The sequence below is a fragment of the Motacilla alba genome, chromosome 4, assembly GCF_015832195.1.
Source record: "Motacilla alba alba isolate MOTALB_02 chromosome 4, Motacilla_alba_V1.0_pri, whole genome shotgun sequence".
NCBI classification, from domain to species: domain Eukaryota; kingdom Metazoa; phylum Chordata; class Aves; order Passeriformes; family Motacillidae; genus Motacilla; species Motacilla alba.
This window is the reverse complement of record NC_052019.1, coordinates 10,762,751-10,789,492: the sequence shown is the minus strand read 5'-3', so window position 1 is coordinate 10,789,492 and position 26,742 is coordinate 10,762,751. Positions and strand designations below refer to the sequence as shown.

At 42.1% G+C, this 26,742-nt stretch overlaps 1 protein-coding gene across 3 annotated transcripts in view; it reads right to left on the bottom strand.

Annotated features, from left to right (window-relative positions):
- AFAP1 (actin filament associated protein 1) overlaps positions 1–24,497 on the bottom strand; it is a 111,054-nt gene extending 86,557 nt beyond the window's left edge. The window contains exon 1 of one of the 3 annotated variants that reach the window (XM_038134743.1): positions 24,331–24,497. The gene's annotated coding sequence lies outside the window, so the exon portion shown is untranslated. Of the gene's footprint in view, positions 1–23,547; positions 23,653–24,330 lie in introns of those variants that run through there. The other 2 variants (XM_038134745.1, XM_038134744.1) reach the window with 2 other exon arrangements.
- Between the last annotated feature and the right edge of the window lie 2,245 nt (positions 24,498–26,742).

Here is a 26,742-nt window from a genome sequence, read left to right as displayed (position 1 = left end):
GTATAAAAAGGATATGAGTAAAAGCGTGAGCTGATTCATTGTGAATGTAACATATGTTAAAGGGTTTCCGGGTCCTGTTACTCATTAGAAGAAAATAGCAATCCAGATACACAGATACATTATGGTGGCTCCACAGATTTAGTCTCATCCTATTGTTTTTGGTGGTTTTCCCTTTCATCTAATCATCTGCATCTGGACGTTCCCTAAGTAAACCCATGTATTCCAAAACCAAGTAAATGAAAGCACTTCCATCAATAAAAGTGTGTACTTTCTCTAGTAATATTAAACCACATGCTTTTCTCTTTGTCAATGGAGCAAACTGGACCACAGAGAAAACAAACCTTTGGAATTCTCAACAATTCAGCTATATTACTATGAAATTTGGAGTATTTTCATCATTTGAGAGGACAATAATGAAACTTACAATTGAATTTACACCCAGGTTGTATGAAGAGCTAGAAAAAATTCTCAAGGGTTTTTTAAATCTTATTCAGAATATTTCGGTTTCCTGTGACTTTTACAGCTCAGCAAATATTCACAGGCTGCTCAGTAGTTAATACTTTCCATATAATCAACCAAGCAACCAATATGACACTCAAATATTTGATAAAGCATATCTTTTGCTTCAGGAACATCTGCAGCACTGCTCAGTGGACTAACCCAGTTCAGGTGTGGGATTTCTATCACATACGATAATTCCTGCCTTTCCAGATGGGCTTTGCAAGAGCTTCTGGGAGCATATCTCCATGGGTTCACTGTCTGCCTTCAGGCACAGGTAGGAAATTCTGGGAATGCACAGGTAGAGTAACAGCTCCACTACAGCTCAGCCCCATCCTCACTGGGAAGCAGCAAGAACAGCCCCCATCCATCACCCCACTCAGCTCTTCCCTTATCTGCTCATGTTGAGCTCCCTGCCTACCCTGAAAGCAGCTCCAAGCTCTGTTCAGAGGGTGTTGGGAAGTGTGTTTGGGAAGTGAACTACCTGGGCAAGTGTAGGAGTGTAGCCTGCAAAAGGATCAGCAGAGAATTCATGTTCATCTGCCCTTCCTGGACTCTCAGCAGTCCCAGAGCTGCAGCTTAACGGAAGGTAACACAAGGCTTAATATTTGTTTGGCACAGTTGTTTTTTCTTTTTTTTTTTTTGTTTTGTTTTGGTTGGCTTTTTTTTTGTTGTTTTTACTAAAGGCTGGAATTGCAGACAAATATGAAATAAATTGAATTCTTATTACAGCTTGTGATGTTCATGCAAAGTGCGTTTTCTGAATTTCAGGAAGAGCCTTTCAGAGAGTTCAAGTTTGGGTAGTGCTGGGAGACTGAAAGCTGTTTTGACCTCATTTGTACAGAACAACATTTCCATGCTTTTACTGTCAGTTTTCAAAAAAAACACGGGCGGTGGTTTGTTGTTTGGTTTTTTATTTTTAGTGGGTTTTTCTCCTCATTAGTATTTTTAACTTTCAAACAAAGCCGAAAGTGATCCATTGCTTTGGAGCACTGTGTGGGAGGGAGGAATTGCTAAAAAATATCCCAAGATCCTCTTCAAAATAAACCCTGCAATCTTGTCCGCCCCACCACTTGTGGGTTTGTTTTTGCCAGCACACTGACTTTTTTAAAATGATTTTTTATTTTCTTTTTTTTCTATTTGACTAATGTAGAACAAATATTTACTCTCAAACAGAAACATAAAACCAATGCATTCTTTGAATTGTTTTGCTGACTCCGCTCCTTCCTCAACATAGTTTGGTTTTTAATGCTCACCACCCATATCAAGCTGCTTTTAGGCAGCAGCACAAGAAACTTCAGCATTTCACTTAATATTCAGTATTCCTCTCCTTAAGGAATGATGGGGTCATATTTCAGCTTTTGCTTTGTGTTTCCCATTGTCATGTGTCTCTGTGTGTTTTTTAAGACACAATTTAGGCAGAATATATTTCTGTGGGGCTCAGAGCAGCAAAAATGTGCTTTTAGTGAGTAGAAAGAGGATAACAACAGGGAAAAATGACTGGAAGAACCAAAAAGGTTCTAGCAAGCGGGGTGTGATTGTCACTCCAAATTCTCATTTTCAATCTAAAATGTTTATAAAAAGTGGAATCTCAGCAATTATATCTGGGTGTTTTTGTTTTTGTAGCTAAGTGATTATATTTGACACAGCTTGAAGCCAGTTATGTTTATATAAGTGCGTGGGTTTAAGATGGAGAACCAAAGTTTGCCAAAAGCAATTGAACCATAAAAGCCACTGAAAGTTTTAATATTACACCCGAAGAGGAGAAACACAGATACTGGTGCTTTGCTCTAACCAGACAGCTGAAAAAGAAAGCTGGGATTTTGCTGGTCATGTTTTCTTAGAAATGGCATTTCCACAATACTTCAAAGAAAACCCTTTTTGTACTAAAGCCACTTCTAAAGCAGCAGCCATCAGAGGAAGCAGGATGAGACAACAGAAGCAGGCGGGAGGAAGGACAGACCGCAATGCCAGAAGATGTCTGCTCTGTCAGAGCCTCTCCAACATTCCCTCCTTTAAACACTCAGATGGAGATTCTCCTCCTGAAGACTGTAATAGGACAGAGACACCACCCTGCCTTCTGCAAGCCTGTGGGCTGGCTCTCAGGAGGCCGAGTGGGGAGCTGACTCAGGACAGGGATGTGCTCTCATCAGGGAGTGAGAGGTGCCAGCAACTACAAACTGAAAGGAAACAGAAAGCACGTCCCAGCCTGACAGCAGATGGTTTTCAAATTCTGGCCATTTGAGAAGCGAAGGGGAGGGAGAGAAAGGGAAGGTGTTGCTGTTGAGAAGAGGTGACAAAGCAGCCAATCCTGCAGCTGCTTCCAAGGGTGAAGAGGTGAAGGACATGTCAATTTCGCTACAACTGTAGACTTTAATTTCAACACAATAAAAGAAGAAAAGAAGAAAAAGAACAGAATAATTCCAAATACAAAGTTTTATGGAAGAGCAGCTTTGGGTGAACATGAAACTGTGATTTGAGAAGAACTATGAATATGGTAAGTGAAGCAATGGCATTTTAGTATTTAAAGCTTCCAAGAGGTCAAAACCATTTTTCATTAGTTATTCACTGTATGACCATCATACTGTATTTAAGATGGGAAACAAGCTGTCAGGTCACTGAAGAGAGTAATCCAAGGAAATCCAAGCTACCCTCATGAAAAATGTCCTTTACTACTGTTGAAGTTTACTTTGCTTAAACATCATTAAGCATTAGCAAGAGGAAAGATCAATCTTTTGCACGGGAAAGGGTTAAAAAAACAGGAGAATGCACATAACATAAATAGTTTGTGTTCATTCAAGGAATATGGCTGAAAGCAACATTGAGGAAGTGATGCTGTTTATCATTCTCATCCTAGGTGAGACCAGCTATCTCATTCCTCACGGAAATCAGTCCAACCTTTTACCTGGCAATCAAAACCAACCTTCAAACTATTAACCTAAGAAACAGTGGTTCTAACACGCATTATCAATCTTTTTTTGAGTCTTAAGCCCATTTGCTCTGGTTCTACCCACAGGGGGAACACGCTGGTTTTACTGCAGCCTTAACATACCTGAAGACTATTATGATGTCTTCTCATTTTTCCCTCTGCTAAACAACTGAAATCCCTTCCCAACCTCTCACAGGTTGCATCCTCAGAACTTCCAAATATTCCTTTTGCTTTTGTACTGAAATCTCTTTTATATGTTATAGTTCAAATTGTCCCTCAAGTACAGGGTCCCACATGAGACACTGCTCTAGAAGAGGCCCTCTCAAGGTTATTTGGGCCCTGAGGATTATCTGACATCTCTTGCAGACAACACTCCCAGTAAAGTGTTTGTCTGCTACCCTGGCAAAGGCTTCCATCAGTCCTTCCGCCTTGGCCAAGACGTGGCCACCACTTCTCACACCTTGGAGTGTTTACACTTAATTGATTATTGTATGCAGTTATTTGATTATTGCTGTAGGTAATGCAACAACATGAAAGGTTAACACTTTCACCTTTAATTACTTCTATTACTTAAATACAGCTAAGGGAGGCCAGGGATGACATTTTATAATGTTACTGGCCTTCAGCCTCTGCATAAGCAAAAAAACCACCATTAATAAACTCTTCAGGGTTTCATCACCAAATGTATCAATTTATCACACCAAAGATGAAAAACAAGTGGGGAACATTCACCCTAATTGCCCAGAATAATAAACCTCTCTGTCATCTGGGCATGAGACAAGATAACAAAAAAGCTGCAAACATCCCAACTGGTGGCAGTCTGAAGAAACTGCTTTGCTGCAGGTTGAGAGAGCCCTCCCCACATGCCAGGATACTGCAGAAGGCTTGCCAACTCCTCCCTCATGTTCAAGCAGTCAGTTTTATGAAAAGCAGAATGATGGAAAGGGAAAGATTTGCAAGCAGATGATACAAATGATGTGCTTAGGATCCAGGAACAACCTTCAGCCTGGACTTGCTAGGCTTCAGCTCAAGCACTGATTGAGTAACAGGGGGAAAAACATGACATAATCCAACACCTCCTGATATTACTGCACATCACTTTAATCAGAGAAATAGCTCTATGTCTGCCTGAAGTATTAGCAGTGACAATATATATATATATATATATAGTTCAGCTGACCTTATCCTTTCATGATTAAAAAAAGTTGTGATGAGGAAACACAGCTCTGCTAACATGACAGACTAGGAGGTTGTAAAGAAGTGGCCACAACAAAGCCTAAATTGTGGAGCAGAAATAATGGGTTATTGGCTCCTTTCTTTCAGTCCTGAATTGTTACATAAGTTCAGGCAGGAAAAAAAGACAGAAGGAAGAGACACTATACAGGCCCTTCACAATCAGCTCATCTCAGCAGAATGACACGGATCTCTCAGGGTTTGGACATACCCTGGCACAGTTGCCAAGGATATCCCTCTCCCTTCTCCCCATGCATAGGAGCTGAACCAGTCTTATTTCATCTGCTGAGCCATTGTGCCTGGAAGAGTCATGTTAATGCAAAAGATCCCTGTTTCTTGTTAGGATTTGAATGCCAAGCAGTTCACAGCTGAATCATAAGTAGCTCAGCCATGCACGGGTAGAATTAACTTCAGCTGGCCAAGAAGGGTACACCAGAGCTCTTAACCAAGGGCTTGACAGGCTCAGCAGTAAAGAAGTCTGTGCAGAGCTTGTCCTAAGATCCTCCTTTTGCTTCTTCTTACTTTTCACAGAAAATGTGATACAATTATACAATGCAATTTTCAATATAAACAAAATACAATTTCCACAGTAAATTAGTGACCCTCGTTAAAGATTTAGATCTAATTATGTTGAGATCTATTTAAGTAGAAAAAAATCAAATTGTTAAGGAATCTCTTCGATGCATATCACGGAGTAGCAGTTTAATTTAGAGAGTAGCTGTAACATATCATCCAAATAATAAAAACCTTGGAAAAGTTAGGACAAAAGGTAATTCAGACATTGCTAAGAGTTTAAATTCCAAAGGTATTCCTTTTACTTCTCTTTTTAGACTGGCATGAGATAAAATCATATATTCCGTAAATGGACAAGATGTACAATTGAATGTAAATAAAAAAACTCCTGCTGATGCCCTGTCTACTTCCCCTCTTCCAAGATGCTTGCAGGGTGCTTTCATCTCAACTATTTCCTGATTAGAGAACTTGCTGTGCCTTAGGCCAGGCTGGATGCTCTCCTTGCAACGGGTCACCAACCCTGAGAAAACAATAACTGGAGAGTCACTTTCTGAGATACTGAGATGACTTTCAGGGCAGTCTGTACAAGTGAAAGAAGCACACTCAAGTGTGCAAGTAGGTATTTCAGATCAGATGGCTATTTCTGGGTTTCTTTTTTCATCCCTGCCTTTCCTGAAAGCTGTGGTTTTAGAAAAAGTTAAAGTTAACCCACGCTGCTGCTGAGAGGGACTGATGTCATCCCTGATCCCTCATTTCCATGACTTCCTTTGGGCCAAAGTTAGCATTTCTGGGCCATGGGGAGCCAGAGGAGGGCATGGAGCCAGCTCACCACGTGCAGTGAGAGCTCCTGATGGTGTTTCTGCAGGTCAAGAGCAAGGAAGGGAGAATGAGCTGGATCGTATCTTGTAGTAGCAGCCTACCTTTAGATTTAAAGTCACTGTGAAACAGCAGTCCCTGGTGTAGATGTCACAAATGGTAACACTGCACATGGTCTAGTCCTATATATGTGTGTGTATAAAAATGTACATATATATATGTGTGTGTGTGTTTGTGTGTGTCTATATATCTATATCTATATATATCTTCACACAGCTGTACGTGTACATAGGTGACTATCCCCATGTTGCTGGGGGTGGAAGCATGACAGCTACCAGAGGACAAGTGGTGGGAGAAAACATCTCTGTCCCCTGGGTCAGGCACTCAGGGTATGGCAGGAAGGCTGCAGCTCACCCCCAGCTCCTCAGAGAACAGTCCCTATTCCTGAGGGGTTTCCCTTGTTTATCTGAAGGACTCAGTAGCTATGTGGGAGCAGAAGCAAGGCTGGTTTTATTATCAGTATGCTCAGCTTCTGGAGCAGGCGTGATTCAGACAGAGAAATTTGGGGCTGCATAGAAACGCCTGAAGGAAAAACACCTGAAGGAAAAATGGTAATTATTAAAAACATATGCAAAATACTTCTGTGTATTACATGCGAAACAGACTCAGACGCTCTAACCTGCTGGAATTATCAGAGGCCATGTCACCAATAGCCTAAATGTCATAATTATTTTCAAATGAAAGCAAAAGCTGCAAGTAGGCTCACCTTTAACTTTTTTCTCCCTGGGGCAGTGCATTCCTAGCAGGGGTGTTATCCTGCAGCTCTGTGGAAAGCATTATCTTCTCTGGTAACAATGCAGCCCTGTGCTTTTAAAGACTACAAGGCAACCATGCAAAGAGTGGGAAAGTTCATTCTGAATAATTCTGCAAGAATTAAACAGTCCTGTAGCCTTTCATGTGTTACATTAGGGACATTGTTTATTTTGCCTCCTGAAATTTGGTTTAAGGTCAATAAATACAACATCAGTGGAGACAATATTTGCTTACATAAATAGTGATCCAATGGGCTATCATATCTCTACCATTTCCTTTCTATATTTTTGTGCTCCTACCTGATAATTAAATGGAATACAGTGCAACTGGATAAGCAAAAGTTGTAACAGAGGATTGCATACAGTTTTCCACATCTCACATTCCAAAGGGAATTATTTAATTTTTTTGATGTATTTTAACCCTCAGGACATTGTTCTCCAGGTGAAATTGAATACATTACAATTCCTACTACAGTCTCTTTTCCTAGAAGTAAGATTCAAGTGTATTATTTAGCTCTTTCAGAAACAGACTACATACATAGACTCACACTGTTAGATGAATTTAATTATGATATTTATTGCAAAAAATAGTTGACAAGTATTTTGATCTATTTTGACATGTGACAATCAAGAGAAGTGATCAATTTTAAAAATACCTTCTGGCAAGGTTTTGAAATGCACAAGCAGTATGGCAAATGAAAGCATTAAACAAAAAACAAAACCAAACCAAACCCCCACCATCGCCACAAAAAACCCAAACCAATAAACCCCAACATTCAAACAAACAGAAAGAACCCATACTCTTTAAGGATGGAGTATGGAAAGGTAGTTGGTGTTTCCAGTTTATGAGAAAAATGGAAATGCATCTGAAGCAATAGGAAGAAATCTCTCCTGAAGGCTTTTACAATTCCCCTGCAATAATTAATGTATTGTATTTCTATATATTGTATTTTTAATACATGTATAAATACATGCATTGCATTTATATATGGCCTGCTGTCCATAACACAGTTTAAGTACCTGTATCTTTTCTACCCCACAACTGACACTCAGCTAAACCAATTCAGCAACTGGAAGCACCACCCAGTTTACTTTGTGCTTCTGTTTCTACATCAAAATCCAAAAGCTCAGGAAAAGCTGAAAATCCTCACCAGGGCTCGGGAAAAGTGGGCAAGCTTCCCTAAATTAAGCAGAGAAGCCTCAGGTCCCCTGATGAGACCCAGGGGTATGTGTCACACAGGAATCTCAGGGCCAGGGACAAGGCAGTACAGGGAGACATAGATTTGAGTGTCCTTTCATAGCATGGCTTCTCTCAGACATCCTCTGCTAACCCAAGAACAACTGGTATACACCTTTATGTGTATGTGTGTGTGTATATATATATATATACATATATATATGTATACATACACACATAGTGAGATAGATAAATACAAGAATATTCTGCAGAATATCAGAATAGCAACAAAAGGAGTGATGGGCACCAGCTAGTCATCTTTAAAGAAGCTGGGGTCAATTCTCCCCAGATCTGTTTGTCATCAGCAAATGAGGTTCCTTCAATTAAAAAATTAAGACATTTCCACCATTTTGCAACTAAGAGCCTCGCTCAATGTAGGCTTGTTAAGCAGTATGTTTATTCCAGAATTACACTTGCAATACATTTCATTAGATTAGGTCAGACCTCACTACTCTGCAGGAGACAAGACTAGTTACAAATTTGTTTTAAATCAAGAAATCCTACCCAATGTTGTATTTGTTAATATCCTAGTGAAGTGAAGAGGTATAAGCATCTATGTGCTATATGGTTGCTAGTAGAAACCAATTTCTTGTAAATCAAGGTCAATAGTGAAAGTGAGGCATCTCCAGAGGGTTGCTCCTTGCACTTAAAATCCTTAATCCCTGCCCAGTCCTTTACATTTTGTTGCATTTAAGGTCTTTAACTGTCAAAGAAATCAGCAGTTCTCTGGACAAAAAGGTAAGGAGAGCTGGGCAAATATATTTACAACTGATCTCTTCCTACCAATACCTGCAGCACCTTGTGGTATTTTGCTAGGGATCTTGGATACAGTTTTGAAGAAAGCATAGAAGTATTTACCAAGGCTCTCATTTAGTTCTACTTTGCCTTTCTGGTTAATATAAAAAGCTAACAGAAACTCCAGCTGCTCAATGTATCACAAGCCCTTGTAAAGAACACATAAATGGACACTTGCCTAAATTAAACAGCAACCACGTGGTGGTCTGCACTGAGTGAATGTGATGTGTTTATGAACAGCACTTTCTAAAATACACTCTACCTCTCCAACTTCTAATAATATTTAACTTATCTCTTTCTTTCAACAAAAACTATTTAGGTAAAACAATACAGGAATAATCATCCTGTTCCAAACACTAGTGAATCTTTCTGGGAGGTCACCTACCATACAAGCAACATGCAGCCACCCAGCAATTATTCAGCCTGCAGCAGTGATGAAGAACTACATTCCTCACAAAAATAGCTAAAGCTTATTATTAAGTCTTTGAACTATTTTTAAGACTTAAACAGCAACAAGAAGTCAGACAAAGGCTGATACCAGCAAACAAATATCAACAAGAAACAGAGAACATGGGTCGTGTGCACTCTCTGCCTTAGGGGTAAATGAAGGAGCTTCGCAAGGTGCTCTGCATCTTCAGAGGTCTGCAGCTCCACTGGGGCTTTTGGCATGGAAATAGACATTTTTAACTCTCTGATTTTTTCCACTGGATTCAATGCAAGCACACATGTGTAGTGAACTCTGCCTGATTGCATCCCATGGGCAAAACCATTTTTATAGGTGTTCATTTCCCACTGGAGTCATTTGAGTGCTGTTGCAGGTTTACAGCTTCCCGTCATCTCTATTTAAATTTCTTCTACATTCTATGGAAATTATTGCTCTATTCCACTGCCTCAGAATGATAAATATATAAAATGTATTCAATATGTAATATGATCAAGTATACAATAAAAAACCAAAACAACTGAGTTTGATTAAAAAGCATCCTTTAAGGAGATCACCTTACAATACAATATTTCATATAGAGATTTCTGCTGAAGAAAGTCATATTTGTCAATTATCTATATCTATACTTCCTGGCCAAACCTGAAATATACTTACAAAAGAATCAGTTTTGGAAATAAATCCAAGCCACTGGTCCTCCCTGGGCTACCTATCAAAATCTCAATGTCCTGATACTGTTTAAATGTAAGATTCATCTTTAAACAAATTAGTAAATTATCATTTAAACCCAAACACTACAACTTCCCAGAAATTACAGTCTCTAGTGTGCACCTTTTTCAAAAACACAAGGAAAAAAATTTTCCCAAAGTCTATCTGTAGTTTCCCATGTGATGGCTTCCAAGCCACTACACAATCAGTTTCTTTTCCTGTCTTGAGAACATTTTATTTTGATGGCACTTTTATTTGCTGTTTTAAAATTTTAAACAGTGGCAATAAAACTAATTATTTTTTTAGTTTATTGAAGATTAAGAACCTTAGTTACTCAAATGCATAACATCTTAATTAGTTAGGCATGGAGAGCAGCCTAAGTGAAAATCTCACAGCTGAATGAACTCACTTTTGGTATGCAAATAATTTTCTATGTGACCAATATGGCAAACTACTCATAAATCAAAAAACTAAAATTATACAGCAATCCCCAGAAGAACACCACTAAGAATTTTATATCATAAACCTCATTTACTGAGAATCTGTCTCTGTCATCCTTCTTGCATTTCCAGTCTCTTTCCAAAGATGTTTTCCCTGAATACCATAAGCCATCAAAGCCCCAAAATAGCCACGCAAAGATGATGTGACAGACCTTTTTGTAAGCACTAAACCCAAAGTAGGAGTACACCACATGCAAATGCAAAGAATCATTATCTTGTTTTAAGCCTCCAGAATAAAGTCCTTTAATTCAGAAGAATTACTCATTTTATAGGGTTGAAAGGTGAGGCAGGCATTTGAGCTTTAGCAGTGACATTGCTCTGACTAAATGCCAGTGCTTACAAAGCAGTCATCTGTATCTCAGCTAGCTGCCCTAGGCTCAGTGCACAGTCAATGGAGAAATTCAGTCTTCCTAAAATAGATGTCTGGAACAGATCAGATTAACCACATCCTAGAGAAGCCAATCTGCATCCCCTGACTGTACCAAGGTCTACTGGGAAGGAGCTCAGCTGCAGACCTGCTCTGCCATGTGTGGCTCAAGTCAGGCAGAATGCATCCCACTCTAAGTGCCTATCAGCTTTCACACGCCTTTCATTTGGAAATCTGATCCCATGTTTACTAAAATGAAAGTGAAAAAGCTTTCTCATTACAGTGACATATTGATATATAGTTAGAAAGTTTTTTATTGATATGTTATACTCTCATATATTTACTTGTGCTATTATTATTATTTTCATGTCATCTCTTAACAGTGCTTAACCAGTTCTGAGAGAAAGAGTGGAAGAAAGATATCTAGACTTGCATTTTCTGAAAAACCTATTAACTGGCACCACAGAGAGCCACAGTGGAGATCCCAGAGAGCCTCCTCAGTTTCAGATTCCCTCAGCATTCACATGAGGATGCTCTTAAAGAGCCAGGGACAGGCAGGATTTGTGAACATATGATGACAGTTTCATATTCCCATTTTCTCAACAGATGGTCTGAGTGAGTGCTTTTCTTAGTGCCTTGCAAGTACCAAGAGTTGAGTCCTAATTTAGATGTGAATAGATTAAAACAAACTGTTTATCCTCAGCTAAGAAGCACATTTCTAAATGCTAATCTTCACAATCTGTAAATGTAATATAATTTCATAAAAATACATTCTCATTTCACTTTAACTTTGGCTTCCTCCTCTCACAGACTCATCATGGTTTTTTTCTCCACGCCTCAGAACATGAAAAACGTAACAGATGTGATGCATAAATGAAAGATCTCATCCCACTGTCCTAAGAAAAGGGAGGACGGAAAGAAAGCACTTTTGGCTCATAGCAGACACCCATCTATCAAGAACAGCAAATGTGACAGGCCACCACAAACACAGTGAAAATGGTTTTAACAAACAGCAAGCCTATTCCCACAAGTCCCACAGATAAGCAGGGCTTGCACTGCACTCAGTTCCTTTGCTTTTCCTAACCCACCAACACCAGTTCAGCCATAGCAATTTAGTTCTAGCCCCAGAGTACACTGAATAAAGCAGTTAAATATCCCTTTAGTACGCTTCTGGATCCCACTACTGCTCTTCTACACCTGATTTAGATAACCATCTTATTTCACAAATCTTATTACTATTTGCAATCACTCATATCTTTAATCCATGTCCAAGTTGGTTGTCTTCTGTTTCACTTTGCCTTTGCTTGCACGTGTCAAGTTGCATTCTGTCTTTGAAGGACAGTGATTGACAGTAATCTGAAATGAAATCCCCTAGATAATTTCTACCCATGGTCTTAAGAAAGGAAACCCAAACAAGTTCCCATCAGCAGCATTCTGTACTGAGGGACTGAAAATCTCCATGATGGAGCACCTTGGTCTCATTTCTTACAATGGGGACACTTGCTCACCATTTGTCTTCTAAAGCAATTTGTCAGGATGCTGACCCTATCAGAAACTCATAACAAATGAAAATTAACAACAGACACAGGTACTCAATCAAAGAGTAAGGCAAGGCTAAATAAAAGGATGGCAAAAATCATATACAGAGAAAAGCATTCAGATGTGGACCCGGGGCAGACTGCTGCTTAGTAACAAACAAAAGCGTAATCAATAACTAATATGGTTGTTTTGGGGTAGGATATTTTCAAGTGAAGTGTGCAGACAAACCAGTTTCATGTTTTTCAAGTCCAGCAGATATATTGTCATCTTTGGATTTGCAGCTAGATTAGGGTCATTCTATGTTGCTAAGTGCCCTGTATGAGTAGATGCTGATAGATGATCCTTTGGAAAAGCAGCTATCAGTCACAATCAATACATCATTCTAAATCTTCCCTGCAGAAATGACTATTTTTAATCTGGAAAATGACACCAATCTGACCTAACAAGTAAAAAATCCTAGAATAACTACATGGCAAAAGAGCAGTGGCACATTTTTTATCCAGAATACACAGTTCTTGCTTTGAGAGATTCTGAAAATGGGCACATGTATGAAAAAGTAAGAAAAAAAAACCCTTTGGGAAGATGAAGAAGCTAGGGCAACAGGAAACTGCCCAAATGAATCCCCTTGCTAGTCTTAATGCACATTTTACAGTTGTTTTGCTAGGTTAGTAATGCTATTTCTTAGCCCTCACACTGAGCAGAAGGGATGCAGCCCTCTGATCCTTAAATTAGAAACCATGCAACTTTACGCTGACAAAATGTTTAATCATCCAGGACACAAAGTCTACCACTGTCAGAATTTTAATTCAGTGACATAATTCCATGGTGTGATCAGATAAAGAAAGAAAAATAATGGGATTTTCAAAAGCCCAGATTCTAGTAATCTTTTTTACTAGTAACAAGCTGGCAGACAAGCAGAATGTAAAACAAGATAATGGCAGCAGACAATGAAAATTCTCAATTCTCTCCACTCAAAGGCCTCTCTGCTGGTGTTCAGTGCTTCCCAGCAGTCCTAGTATTAGGGTCCCAAGTCCCTGATCTTTCTGGTATTAGTCAATGACAAAAACTCACTTGCCTACAGGCAGACATAGAGTTACTGTAGACAACAATGTTAATTTTTAAGCACAGGAAGGAAGAGGCATCAGCTGGCTGTAACACCAAATTAAAAACGGAATAAAATTATTTGATTCTGTATTGGGTTTACTACAGTAGAAATAATAATTCCAGAAGAAAATGCACTTTACATGCAAAATCAGCAACCAATGAACATCTATTTTTCCAGGTGGCCTTTATTAATTCTGTACTTAACAGTTTGAAATGGCATTTTCCCCTTCTGCTTTGGACAACTTCCACTGGTGTATGTGAAGTTTTCTCCTTACAAAAATCACACTAGGAAGAAATTCTCACTTTAATAAAGAAATAGTGGCAAAGGGAATTAAACATTTTCCTATGTAGGCTTATTTCAGATGTTCCAACAACCACAATTTTGGAGAACTATGCCTCTAATAACAATTTCTTCAATCCAAGCAAAAACCTTCTTGCCATGCCCTTTGTCTGCTTTTATGTAGTTACACCCTGGCAACTCTCATCACAAGGTGCAGTTGCTCAATATTACTTTTATATGACTGAACTATAGAAAAATGCTCTTTATTACAGATTATAACAACACAGCCCCGTGAAGTGCTATGGTACACACAGAGCCATGCCTCATTCCACCCCTCCTAGAGTTGGTAAGAGCCCTCTGCAATGATACACATACTTATCGTTCTGCATGCAGCTGAACTGAACAGGGGAAGGATTATCTTGGCAGGAACTGAAGTGATCCAGGATGGTCAGCTCTTACAGCTGACCCTGGTGAAGGCAATCAAAGAGAAGTGCAGGTACATGTGGAGGGTCTCAGCACGTCCCAAGTCAGTGAGAAAACCTGCACAGCTTTTCTCTGCAGGCTCACTGGGAGAAGGGCACAGGCTGTAATTTCAATAGCAAATAGCAGAGCACTGAGTGGCACCACTCATGCAAGAAGGTGAGATGTTTGCTGCAGGCTGCTTGGCACAAGGGGCAGGTGAGGTAACCCCTGCAAACCACAGTTCAAAGGTGCTGTGGCAAAAGGTCTTAGGGATGGAACACCTGGCATTATGTCAGAAAGGTTTCCAGGTAAAGTAGATAGAAGCTTGCTTATCCCAGAATTTAGGAGTGTTCCTAAACTCATTAGCATTGCAAGAGTTAAAAAGAAAGCTTAAAAAGCAGGGGGGGGCAACACAAATAAATGGAAAAGATGCTAAAGGATACTTACCTGCTTCACTCCCTTCCTCGCACTTCATTAGAGAAGATTATGGGTTTGTACTGAAACTTCAGGAGTGCTGAGGCACTAGCAGGGCTGATGAGAGAGGTGATCAGTGTACCAAAATCCTTACAACTTTATTATGCATTTCTTTCAAGCATTCAGGCAGCCTGTGGTTTCTCTCCTTCCCTTTGCACCCTGAACATCTGCCATTTCCAGTTCCTACTGCTTGTCCAATTTCATGAAGTCATTAGATTTTAATGAGTTATTAACATATAAAGAGCTACTCTAAGGTACCAAGTGCTTTATAAGTCACTGATGACAACTTGCTAGAAGGGCCCTGCTTCTTTTGCTCTCTACACATGCCTCAAACTACAGCTTGGGAAAGGGCACATTCCTGCTGGGCTGTCTCCTTTGGTCCTGGCTGAGGATGAGTCTTCCAAGTGATGCCTCCTGGCCAAGAACTGCTCCACAATCACACCTTGGAAAGCATCATCGTTTCATGCATCTTTATTTTCACATTATTTACATGCAGGTCTTGCTCTGGGTTGTTCAGATCCTATCTCACAGAGGGAAGCACTTAGACCTTAGCAGGAAACAGCCCTTCCCTACAGCAATGTGCAGGGAAAGGCCTGGACTCGCTCACAAACGCTGCTTCCAAGCTACCTCCCTGAAGCAGAAGAACTTAACTGGTGTCAGTGCAAAGACTGAGACTACTTAAAGCACACTCAAACTAAGCAAAGCTTTGAGCCCTATTTGCCAGAGTAGTTTTTCTTTATTTGGTTGTTTTTCTTTAAAGCTGGTCAAAAACCCCAGAACAGCTGGGTTTTTTGTAAGAGCTGGTATGTCAGGAAACCTAGCCCAAATAACCCCAAGTCTTGAAGATGGATTCCACCCTTTGTTCCCATAAAGCACAATAAACTTCAGGGCAATCTGAGTTTGCATTTATATCCTAGAGCCTGTTGGTGTGCTGACCATAAACCAGACTGGAATCCCAAGAGCAAGAACAGCAGAGCTAATTCCATAATGCTTTAAAAGATGTTACTGTGGTAGAAAAAAAAAATTTTGAAGGATTTAAAAAGGGTTGAATAAGCCTAGAAATCCCCAAACATCATACCTCTTCAAGGCAACTTTTGCTTTCCTCTGAATCTAATCAGTATTTTAGTCACTTCTTTGGGACAGTCAGTCATTTGGGCTTTCCACACACCTATCTACTAGCCCTTGGGTTGCAGAGAGGGCTACTGTTCACAGACAAGCCTTCACTACAACTTAGTTTTTACACTCAGACCACTTTTAAAAGTTACATAGCTGGAATATAAGCAAGAGGACAGAAAAATGAGAGATCTGAAAAGAATGAGGTGAAAGGGGGGACAGCTCTCAGCAAGATTTTCCACATACGCATAATCTAGACTCAGTGTTCTGCAAATAACAATAAAGAGGAAGATCCAAAGGGATGTGAAGGAAATTGCTGTGTTGAGAGGCTGTGAGGCTCAGTCATTGCAGACCGACAGGAACAGTAGTCAACTGGAGACTAATGGAAACTTGAGTCAGACTAAAATTAACTGCTGCATTTCTGGGGCTTGTTGAATACAGTTTGCTCCAGATTAGCTCTGGAATAATTCTCAGGATGTGGCTGTCACAAGGGGAAAGGTGTCTTGATGACCACAAGCTGCAGGGGTAGAGGCTAGTGCATGCTGAGCTGCACTCAATCCCACTGCCCTTGTCACTGACAAAAAGTTAAACAAGACTGGTCCCAAAACCAACCCCTGAGGAACAGCACTCGTCATTCATTTACTTAAAGTCTAGTGCTTGCATAAACACTTTTCTAGGCTCCAGGGAAAGAAGACCAAGAAGCTGAAAAAAGCAAACCAAGGACAGCAGAAAGCCCCAGAGAAGATGAAAAGTTCACAAGCCACAGGAACAGACAAATTTTCCCAGAGAGGGAACAACTCTTCCTTTCCCCAGAGGACACTTGTTTTGTTTATCTGGGGTTTTTTGGTGTGTGCTTTCAGCTGTCTGCATGTTTGGGGGATTGTTTTCATTAATTTCTGAAGTGAGAGACTTAGATTTTTTGATTTGGGTTTGTTTTTTTAAGGTCTCCAACTGTTTTTTTTTTCCTTTTAAGTGAAACCTTACTTGTTAAATATCTCCTTTTTCAGCAGAAATAGCTAACCTTGGAAATAGGATTGTTTTTGTAACCAGGTGGGGTCCCACCCATCTGCACTCAGCATTATTCATACTGGCCCTCATCCAGAATTTTCCCCAAGACTCTTCAGGGTGGATTTCATTCCTGTTAAGCTCAAAACAAAATGCTGTGGCCTGACCTAGCCCCTTGTCTCCTCTCAGCTCTCCGGGCTCTTCCTGAAGGACCCACCATGCACCCATCATTCCCCCTCGAAGGAGACTCGCAGCTTTTCATGGTGCTAATGGCAAACACATGGCGCACACAGAGGGCTCAGGCAAGGAGAAGAGCTCTGTATATTCTCAGAAGCTCTTCAGTCTGAGTACTTTTTCCCCCTTCCAAAAACCAAATCTTTTCATTTTCCAAAGGGTATTCTTTTGATAATGCTGTGTATTAACAGAGCTTAGAACCACTGAGCTTCCTAAAACTTTCAGATATTTACTTTCTTCAGCCTGATCTCTTACAGCCACTGACAAAACCAGTATTTCACTCCATTCCCTAGCATGGACTGCATTACCTGAAGAAATCCCACTCTCCAAGGGGCAATTTCTTTCTGTTTGCTCTATGTTAAGATGCAGCAGCAGCACAGCATCGGAGTGGCCCCTGTGTAGCTCAGCTCCCAACCATCGCTGCCCTGGGACATTCAGCAGCCCTGCTCCTTAACTCATCCCTCTGCCTTTCGCATTATCTCCTACTTTAACTCCTGCCCTTTTATTACTTCCTCATTACTGCCCACCTTGTTTTCAGGGCTGAAACCTTGTCTTTTTGTTCGGCCTGACCTGCAGCAGGCAGCCAGCTGGTTTGCAGCATCCTCCTGAAGCAGGAGCCCCCAAACAATGACACAGGACTCAGCGTCTCAGACCAATTCCTGCTGGCAGCTTTCCCTCTCCTCATCCTGCTGCTGAAATGGGACTGTTCAGGGCTTTGGACTTTTAAAACCTCTCTACCAAGTGTTTGTGCATGGTGCCTGGCTGCTGGAACCAGAAGATGGAGAACAGGCAGTACAGTTTTGGGCAGGCTCCTCGCCCCTCAGGTTTGCTGGTCTGTGGGGCAGGGACCGAGCGCTGCAGCCACTGCCCTGCCCAGTGCCAGTGCAGCAGCTGGGGCTATAAAGCCTGTCAAAATGACACAGCACACACCGAGGAAAAACACAAAAGTAATTATTTCCAGAACCAGCTAGCTAGTTCACGTGATTTCGTTTTTCCTGACAGAATAGATAATCTTTTGCTAAGTGTATTTCACATTTTATGTGCATTTTCCTTGCACCTGCTCATTTCATATGGCATTTCAAACTTCCTTCCCCAGACCTGGTACCAAGATGGCTTCTGCCAAGAACTGGCTTGTTAAAAACCACAGAAATTACAGATCACACCCTGCTGTTGGCCATCAACACTAGCAGTTTGAAGCTCAAGGCCTTAATCTTTTCCTCGAAAGTACAACAGTACATTTATTTATCTATTAGCCATTAGCCATTTTTCTCAAAAACCAGTGTGACAAGGGCAGCTCTAACATATCACCTACACATATACACACTCTTTAATTATCTATATACATCTACATCTTTATTTGTATATATCACATACACACAAGAACATATCACCATGAAGGCAGCTAGAATTACACATACAGCAGCAATTCTGCCTGTCCATATTGCTCTTTGCTCTCCCATCTACCTGTCAGCAAGGACTGTGCCTGCAAGCAAGTCAGGCACGAGGTGACAACCTGTGAGACTGCCACTGTACTGAGCCCAGGAAAGGAAAGCAAGAAAGTTTTATCTATTGCAGATAGCAAGAAAAGAAGAGCAAAGGAATTTGAAAACGGCAATGAACTTGGTGTAACAATGAAAAAATGTAAGAACACAAAATGTTTTAAATTTTAATAAAATTCCCTAATCAGACCAAGGTAAATAGGGAAAACCAACCAACCAACCAGAAAACAAACCAGCCACTTACAGGGTGTTAATAATGTTTTGCATGCTGAAAAGGGAGATGCTGCAGCTGATCAGCTGACCTTGGCTGCTACATTATGAACTTGCCTCTGGAAGAGACCTAGAGTAACCTGCAAAGGCACACATGATCCCACCAAAAAAAAAAATTATATAGCAAACCACTTAATCTGAGAAAGCTATGTTATTTCATAACAGAATCAGAGAAGTCTGAAAACACTTATTTATTATGTAACATTTACCTGAGTAGAAAACACCTGAATTAATCTAACTGCAAAAATTTGTAAAAATAATGCTGAGGGTTAGAATGGGACTGAAGAGCATCATCTGAGAAATGCTGAAGCTGCAATTCACATACTTGTGAATGAGTTACCAGTGCCATTGAAATGTAGTGAAAATCTCCTCCACTGCTTTACAATCATCATCTTTTATTAATCAGCCCAAGAGCACACGGCAAAACCAGAAATCTGCCTACAAAGCTGGCACATATGGGAAAGGCTCACTCCTGGTTGTTTTATTTTAAACAAACCCTACAGTAGCTCCCATTGTTTGTTTGTTTTTCCCCCTAGACTAGACAGCATGTGGCTTATGAGCCACACTGATAGATGTGATAAAGCTCCTGCCAGATCTGATTGATGATGGCACTAGGAAGTGCTGTGAAGGTCACAGTGTAATTCTCCCTTTGCAGCTGCTCCTGGCAAAAAAATAGTACAGAAAATAAAATCTGGATCTGCTAATTGCTAATAACAGGGAAATTCCACCCTTACCTTGCCTTTTCTTCCAATTTCTAAGAGGAATGCCACAAGCATGTGTAACTGATGAGAGACCAGATAAGTTTCAAAGACATACTTAAAGATCCTTTAATGGACCAAAAAAAAAAGAAAAATCTATCCACAGCAACTGGCCAAATATTGAGCCTTTATACTTTGAAGACAGTGCAGAGTAGTTTAGCATGAAAGCTATGCATGAAAGAGCTTTTACTATTTGCTCTTCTGCAAAACTGAGATAACATACCACTACATATTCCCTGTGAAGGAGTGCTATCTCTGATAATGTGAATATATGAACTAATCTCCTTTCTCAAAGTCTATTCATTTTAAATGAACAAGGCAAGCATGCTCACTAGAAGTGGCTACTAGCAAGCCAGAGCACCAGTCAGTCAAGTGGGACACCAAAATCATCTTTTCCATAGATGTTGAGATGTCATGAGGACACTGATAAGAGACTTTGGGGAATTCACAAGCATGATATAATGACAGTCCCCTAATGAATAATATATATTCAGCATAACTCACAGCAATTACCTCATATACAGTGTTGTATTTCTTGGGGGTAAAATGTTGTTATCTTTGAGACATCAGCTACATTACAGATTAAATTTGAAACCACTGGTGTACTCTTTTCTGGCACTCACTACTCATGGATGGAAATATTTTTACACAGCATTTTGTACTCACAAAGATTTTGGCACAGCAAGGTCATTACCAACATCTGTCTTAGAGAAAGATAGTCTTTATCACTCAGCTCAAAACTACATAATGGGAGAGAGATCTTGGCAGCAGAAATCCCCCAGATAGTTACAAAATCCCACCACTATGTCACCATAAAAGGAATAATACATTGGTTTTTTTTTTCCCTTTTTCAGTTTAGGAAAGAGATTTAGAAAAGACAGGTCTATCAGTTTGCTCCTTTTACTGCCAAACATACACCATCAATTTTTAAAATACCAATACATGTAAAGAGCAGTATCTATACAAGATTCAACTGATAAAAAAAAATCCTCTTAGGAGCTTCTTTCCTAGATTTCTTGATGAACATTGGCAAAATATAAAAGAGCTATTGATTTATCCTTTTCACAGCCTCCTGTATTCTCCAAGGCATACTCTAAGAGAGGTAACCACCAGCAGCTCATTTGGACATTGCTGTGTTAAGGGTACTCAGCACCTCTGGCAGTCAAACCTTACTACGCATGCTGAGCCATGGCTGACTTTTTCCTAGGATGGCAAAGGGGAAACTGATGGCAGTGTTGCCATTCAGGCTTTAACTACTTGCCATATCTCTGGAAAATAGAGATATGTACCAAAAGACTGTTACCTGTGATGAGATATCCCCCACTGCACATACCCAAGTTATGTTCCTGCAACACTCTTCATTACCATTAGTCACAGCAGCATGTCTTTTATGACCTGGAGAGTTAACTTCTGATCACAGCGTATCATAGAACAGTTTGGATCTGGAAGGACCTGAAAGATCATCTAGTAGAGTAAGAGCAATTGAATCTACACAAAGTGTTTTAGAGCACTGATGCACTACAAAAGGCAGATCTTCACGTGTGCATGGACAGGCTGGTGCAGTGAGACAGCTGTGCTGGTGTAAGCCCTGCACTCTGAGCCCAGGGTCACTCCCGTGCCATTGCAGCTACGTGCCTTCCTACCTGCTCATTCTGTGCTGACAGACTGCTCTCGGGACGGCTTCATGCAGACACTCCTCAAAAAGACATCTGGTATGGTCTTGAAAACTCAAATTGCTCTAAGGTCAGCTTGGGGTGCTTCATACAAGGAACACTCAAGATCTGGCTTTTTCAGTCCTTCACTAAAAGCCCAGAGTTCACAGTACCTGCAGTCCTCAGGCTGACTTCCACATTTCTATTAATTAATCTTGTTGGGTTTGACTATAAGGAGTTCAACTGTGATCCTAAGAACACTTTACATTAGAAGTACAGTGATCTGGAATAACACAGTAATACTGAGTGTGTAAGCCAGTCACCTGCCCAGCCCAGACAGTTTCTATACCAGATGAAACACTATTTGTCAATGAAGTGATGAGTCAGGGAAGTCAAAACCATACCAGTAGCTAGGTGTCATTCACACCTAAAACCAGTTGAACTGCACAGCTGGAAGGGATGCATAATTCTTTTGAAAAATTGCCACAGTACACTTTACTATGACTAACCCATAACAGCACACAGTAGACTAAGCTGTACAGGAGTTTGGAGGTGTAAGTCCTTGCATCCCACTCTCCCACCTCAGCTGGAGATCTGCAAATAATATAAAGTACATCCCTTCCTCGTCCTCTTCCTCCTGGATCCCTCCTCAGGAAACAAAGAGCACAGCTTTGAACAAAGCGGTTAACCAGGCGGGCTCCTGGATACCACACTCCCCCTGACTGACCTATCAGACACAAAACTTCTGAAAATGCATGGAAATTAAATCAGTCTACTCCAGATAGCATCAACCAGCCCTGAACCACTGGCTCTTTGTCCTGAGGCAATGTCACAAGGGAGACTGCAGAAAGCAGCAGGGCAATACAATTCCTGGTCTTACAGCAAGTTGTCTTTGCGCCATTGAAAGGAATAGCACAATTTGTCATACATGTACCAAATACAGCCTGTCCCACTGAGACTTCAATATTTGCTTTTGGGTTCTCTTCAACTCTGAGAAATTCAGGAGAGAAAAAGGAAAATCATCCTTTACTAAGACTGTAAAATATTAAAATAGTGTCAGTGGTTGATCTATTGAAGTCTTGCATTTTACTCTGTCCTTGTTGGCACTGCTTCAATACTTCAGTTTCAACCCTACAGATCTTCCAAATCCCTTCATCTAAAAATCTATCCAAGCCACAGGAACACAATATAACACTCTGACTTTTGATGACAAATTTCCTAGGAAACACCAAACAGTGCCACATATCACCAAAGGTAGTGAATATCTGCTCATTGTTCTGTTTGCCGGCTTGTCACTGCAATCACTGGCTGACACACAAAGAAAACTGTAGATCCTTCTTTTTGAAATTCATTTCAAATTCTTCTTAAACCCACGTGGGGCCCTATAGCCCCAGAAAGACAGGATGCTCTCCCTCTAGCTCTAGTGTAGCATTTGCTCTTCTTTTACACCAGTTCTAAAAGGAAAAATGGTTTGTTCAAACCAAGTAATTGTGCAGTTCTTCCCATGGAAACCACCAGGAGGCATAAGGGATGATGGGAAGGCACCAAGTGCCCATATCCGAGAGCACTGATGGATAGATCCATCTGGCTGCCGAGCTGCTCCCTTGTACCCCTGCGCTGACCATTCTCAGAAAGACACACAAAAAAAAAGGTTCACAAGACTTTCATTTTCATGAACGGAAAAGAGTGGCCCTGTAACACTTGGAACAAACAGTAGCAGAGCACCTGCAAGGGTGAGACACCAGTTATGGAATAATCATTAATTGTTATGGATACCTCTGAGAACTGAAGCGAGCCGTGCCATGACTTTTTTCCCCTATGGAACAAAACAAAGAGCTGCACAAAGAACAGCAGAATCTGTCGCCTTAAGAAGCCCTAGACTGAAGGACATTATTTAATTGGATCTCCCTGGTTTTGAGATTTATCATTTCATAGTTGGACCTCAGCCACAAACTTCAGTAATGCAATAAACAGAACAGGCACAGGCACACCAAGTGTTTGCATCAAAATTATCATAAAGGATCCAGAGAGGAAATGAGCTAAATACTTCTCTGTTTCTCACATGTCCCTTGTCTTGCCTTTCAGAGTGTGCATTTACTCAGCTGTACTATCCTTTAGGGCAGGTGAATGCCTGGGCTGCCGAGGGATGCCTGCCTGAATCCACTCACCTCCAACCACTCCAGAGCTTTTAGCTTATGGAGCGACTCCCGGTTTTGGCAGCATATCTGGCTTTTTTGCCGCCCATTATTTTCCTACCGCCTAAATCTTTGGCAAGTTTCCTCTAAGCCCTCCACACAAGACACATACCGCGCGTAGGACCGACAAACTCGAGTTTCCAAAAAGCCTCTCAGTGGAAGAAATCGAACCACGTCGCGGTGACCGGTCCCCCCCAGCCTCCAGTGGCAGGCTGCTCCTCAGCTCGAACCTCCGTTCGACAGGAAAGCGAGGAGGGGGTCGGCCCGGAAAGCCGACGGGATGGATCTGGAAAGATGGTTCTGGTTCGCCTTTGCCCTGACTGACTCCAGGACTGTAACATGATGCAATCTCTCGGCTATGATGAAACAGATCAAATGGCCGAGCCTGCGGGGAGACCACCTCTGCCCACCCCACAAGGCAGAGAATAAGGAAGCTCGCAGCGGTACAAAGCAGCAGCGCGGCTGCCGGGCCGGTGCCTTTCCCGAGAAGGGATGCGAGCTTCGGGATGGCGGACACAGGAACAGAGGCTGCGTTCCGGACGATCTCGGCCGGACTCCTGCCTTTCCACAGCCCGGGCAGGGGCCGCCACCGCCCGATAACCGGGCTCCCTCCAGCTCTTTCCATGTGCTGCTTCCGGCCAAGAAAACGAGCGAGACTTTTCCTAATTTCTTTCAGCTTCTTTTTTTTTTTTTTTTTTTTTTGCCAGTAAACCCACAGCTTTCCTAGCACGGGGCTGCCGGGAGCAGCGGCGGAGCAGCGGCTGAAAAAGCCCATTTCTGAATCCAGCCCTTCCCCTCCCTCTTCCTCCCTCCTGTGCTCCCTCTCCGCCCGCGGAGCTCGGCAGGGATGCTGCCCGGGGCGGGCGGGGAGCGAGCGGGGCCGGAGCCCTCCTACCTTTGCGGCCGTCCTGCGGCGGCTGCCGGCACAAAGCGGCCAAGCGCGGCTCCTCCCGCGGCTCCTCCCGCAGCCCCGCTCTGCCGCGGAGCGCAGCCAGCGCCGCGCCGGCAGGGGACAGCGGGGAGGGGACAGCGGGGCGGGAGCAGCCGCCCGCTCCCACCGCCCCCAGCCCGGGCCCGCCCCGCGGGGAGGGGACAGCGCCGAGGCGGAGACAGCGGAACAAAGGCGGCGGGGGCGCAGCGGCCCCGGGTGCGGGGCTGGATAGGGCAGGTGTGCGCAGCAGCCTCCGGGTATGGGGCGGGATGGAGCAGGTGTGCGCAGCAGCAAGGGCAGGATGGGGCAGGTGTGCGCAGCAGCCCCTGGGCAGGGGCAGGATGGGGCAGGTGTGCGCAGCAGCCTCCGGGTATGGGGCGGGATGGAGCAGGTGTGCGCAGCAGCCCCTGGGCAGGGGCAGGATGGGGCAGGTGTGCGCAGCAGCCCCCGGGCAGGGGCAGGATGGGGCAGGTGTGCGCAGCAGCCCCCGGGTACGGGGCAGGTGAGCCGAGGTGCTCCTTGCGAGGCAGATGCTGGCAGATCAAACCTGCGCTTCTTGCCCCAGAGTAAAGCCTCCCTTGTTCCCCGAGTAAAAGCTGGAATACTGCGACATCACAGCGGGAGCCTCAGTGCAGCCCATGCCCTCCCCGTCCCTGCCCAGGAGATGCTGTGACCTGAGCACTGAGCAGTGGAGGAGTAGCATGGATTTGGGCCATAACCAGCATGTCTGCATTTATCAAAAATTTAATCTCTTTTGTTGTAATGGTGTAAAATCATGCACAAACCCAACATGGATTTAACACCTGGTTCCATCATCTTAGTTTAGCTTAATATAATCAAGGTGAGACTAAGGTTTATATTGATTGAACCTGTAGGCTTCAGTTTGTATGAAAATTGCTGAACCAGGGCAACCTCACATAGGGGCAACCTGAGTAAACATGTTCCAACTTTGAGATATCCATTTATTTTCTTTCCTGTCCATACAGAAACTGAAAATCTGAGGTCACAGAAGAATGTCACTAAAGGAAGAACATTAGTTAAGGCAACTCTGTCTTTAGTCCAGCTGGGTGTCGGAACTCCTTTAACTTCAGCTCTAACAGTTGGATGCACAAGTGTGCTCTCGTGAGAAGTATTTGGGGAACATTGGACATGCAAGTGCATAATTCGGTACAAGCTTGTAGCTTACTTTGTACCATAGAGTATGCAACTTGTTAAGTACTTTAAATTTTGATTAATAAAATTTGGGTTGTTCTGGCCAGGTTTAATGGGCTCTTCTGTCCTGTTTCATCATCCTCAGTCATTCCAAGAAGGTCATACCAAAGGTAACAGGTTCGACCAGGGAAAATTCTATTTAGTCAGCCTGTACACTGTCTGGCCACTTAGGATAGGATATGCATGAGATCTCTATAGCCCAAAACAGGAGAGCTGAATTCACAGCCCAACCTTTTCAACGAGTATTTCTTAGCCTAAAATCTCACTTTCAGCTGTTCTCTTTCTTGTGTGCCTTTGGGTATGGGCAGGGAAGGACTTGCCCCCTGGATGAGCTATTACAGCAGCAGCCTGCTCCTACCTGCCTTCTTGTATTCTGCTTGTTGAGAGTTGGCGGGGGGAGCCTTGGGGTACTTAGAAGCAGTGATTTTTCAGGCAATAGTAAAGTGCTTAGCTGGTCTTGAAAAAATTAAACCACAGCTCCTCTTCTCCATGGTTCAATTGCTTGCAGCTATTGCTCTCTTTGAGCTATTTAATTTGTATCATGACCTGTAAAATATGATCTCTAGGGAGAACAATCCAGTACTTTGCTGTAAAAGCACAGCCCTTGGCTGCTGTGGCACATGCAGGACCATTGATTTGTATGCTTGCAGTGAGCACTTCCATTATTTGCTGGCTTTACTGACTCTAGTTTTATTGTTTGTTTTTTTTTTTAATTTTAATGCACACATCACATTAAGTAACACTTCAAAACAGGGCATTTGGTTCGAGCAACACTTCAGAGTATTTCTTCCACAGAAATGTCCTGGAGAAGTTAGGAAGCTGATCAGCAGAGAAACAGAGATGAGAGAGAGTCATCACAAGACAAGCAAGAAAATAAGCTCTTTGTGCCCTCTGCCAGATATGAAAGTGAGATAACTTAAGGGTTTGTCCTTAGGCTGTTGGAGAGAGTGGTAAAGACTTCATGTCTTGTGGTGGTAACTCCATAGGGACTAAATAAATGGGCCATCTATCATAAAGACAATCATCCGACAGCACAAGCTGTTCCTCATGGACAAACTCTCTCTCAGACTGAGGGGCTCAAAAGGACTTTTTTCTTATTTGAATTTTTAGTTTTCACAATGCTACACTTCAAAATGGCATTACTCCCCCACTTTTTCTTTTGTA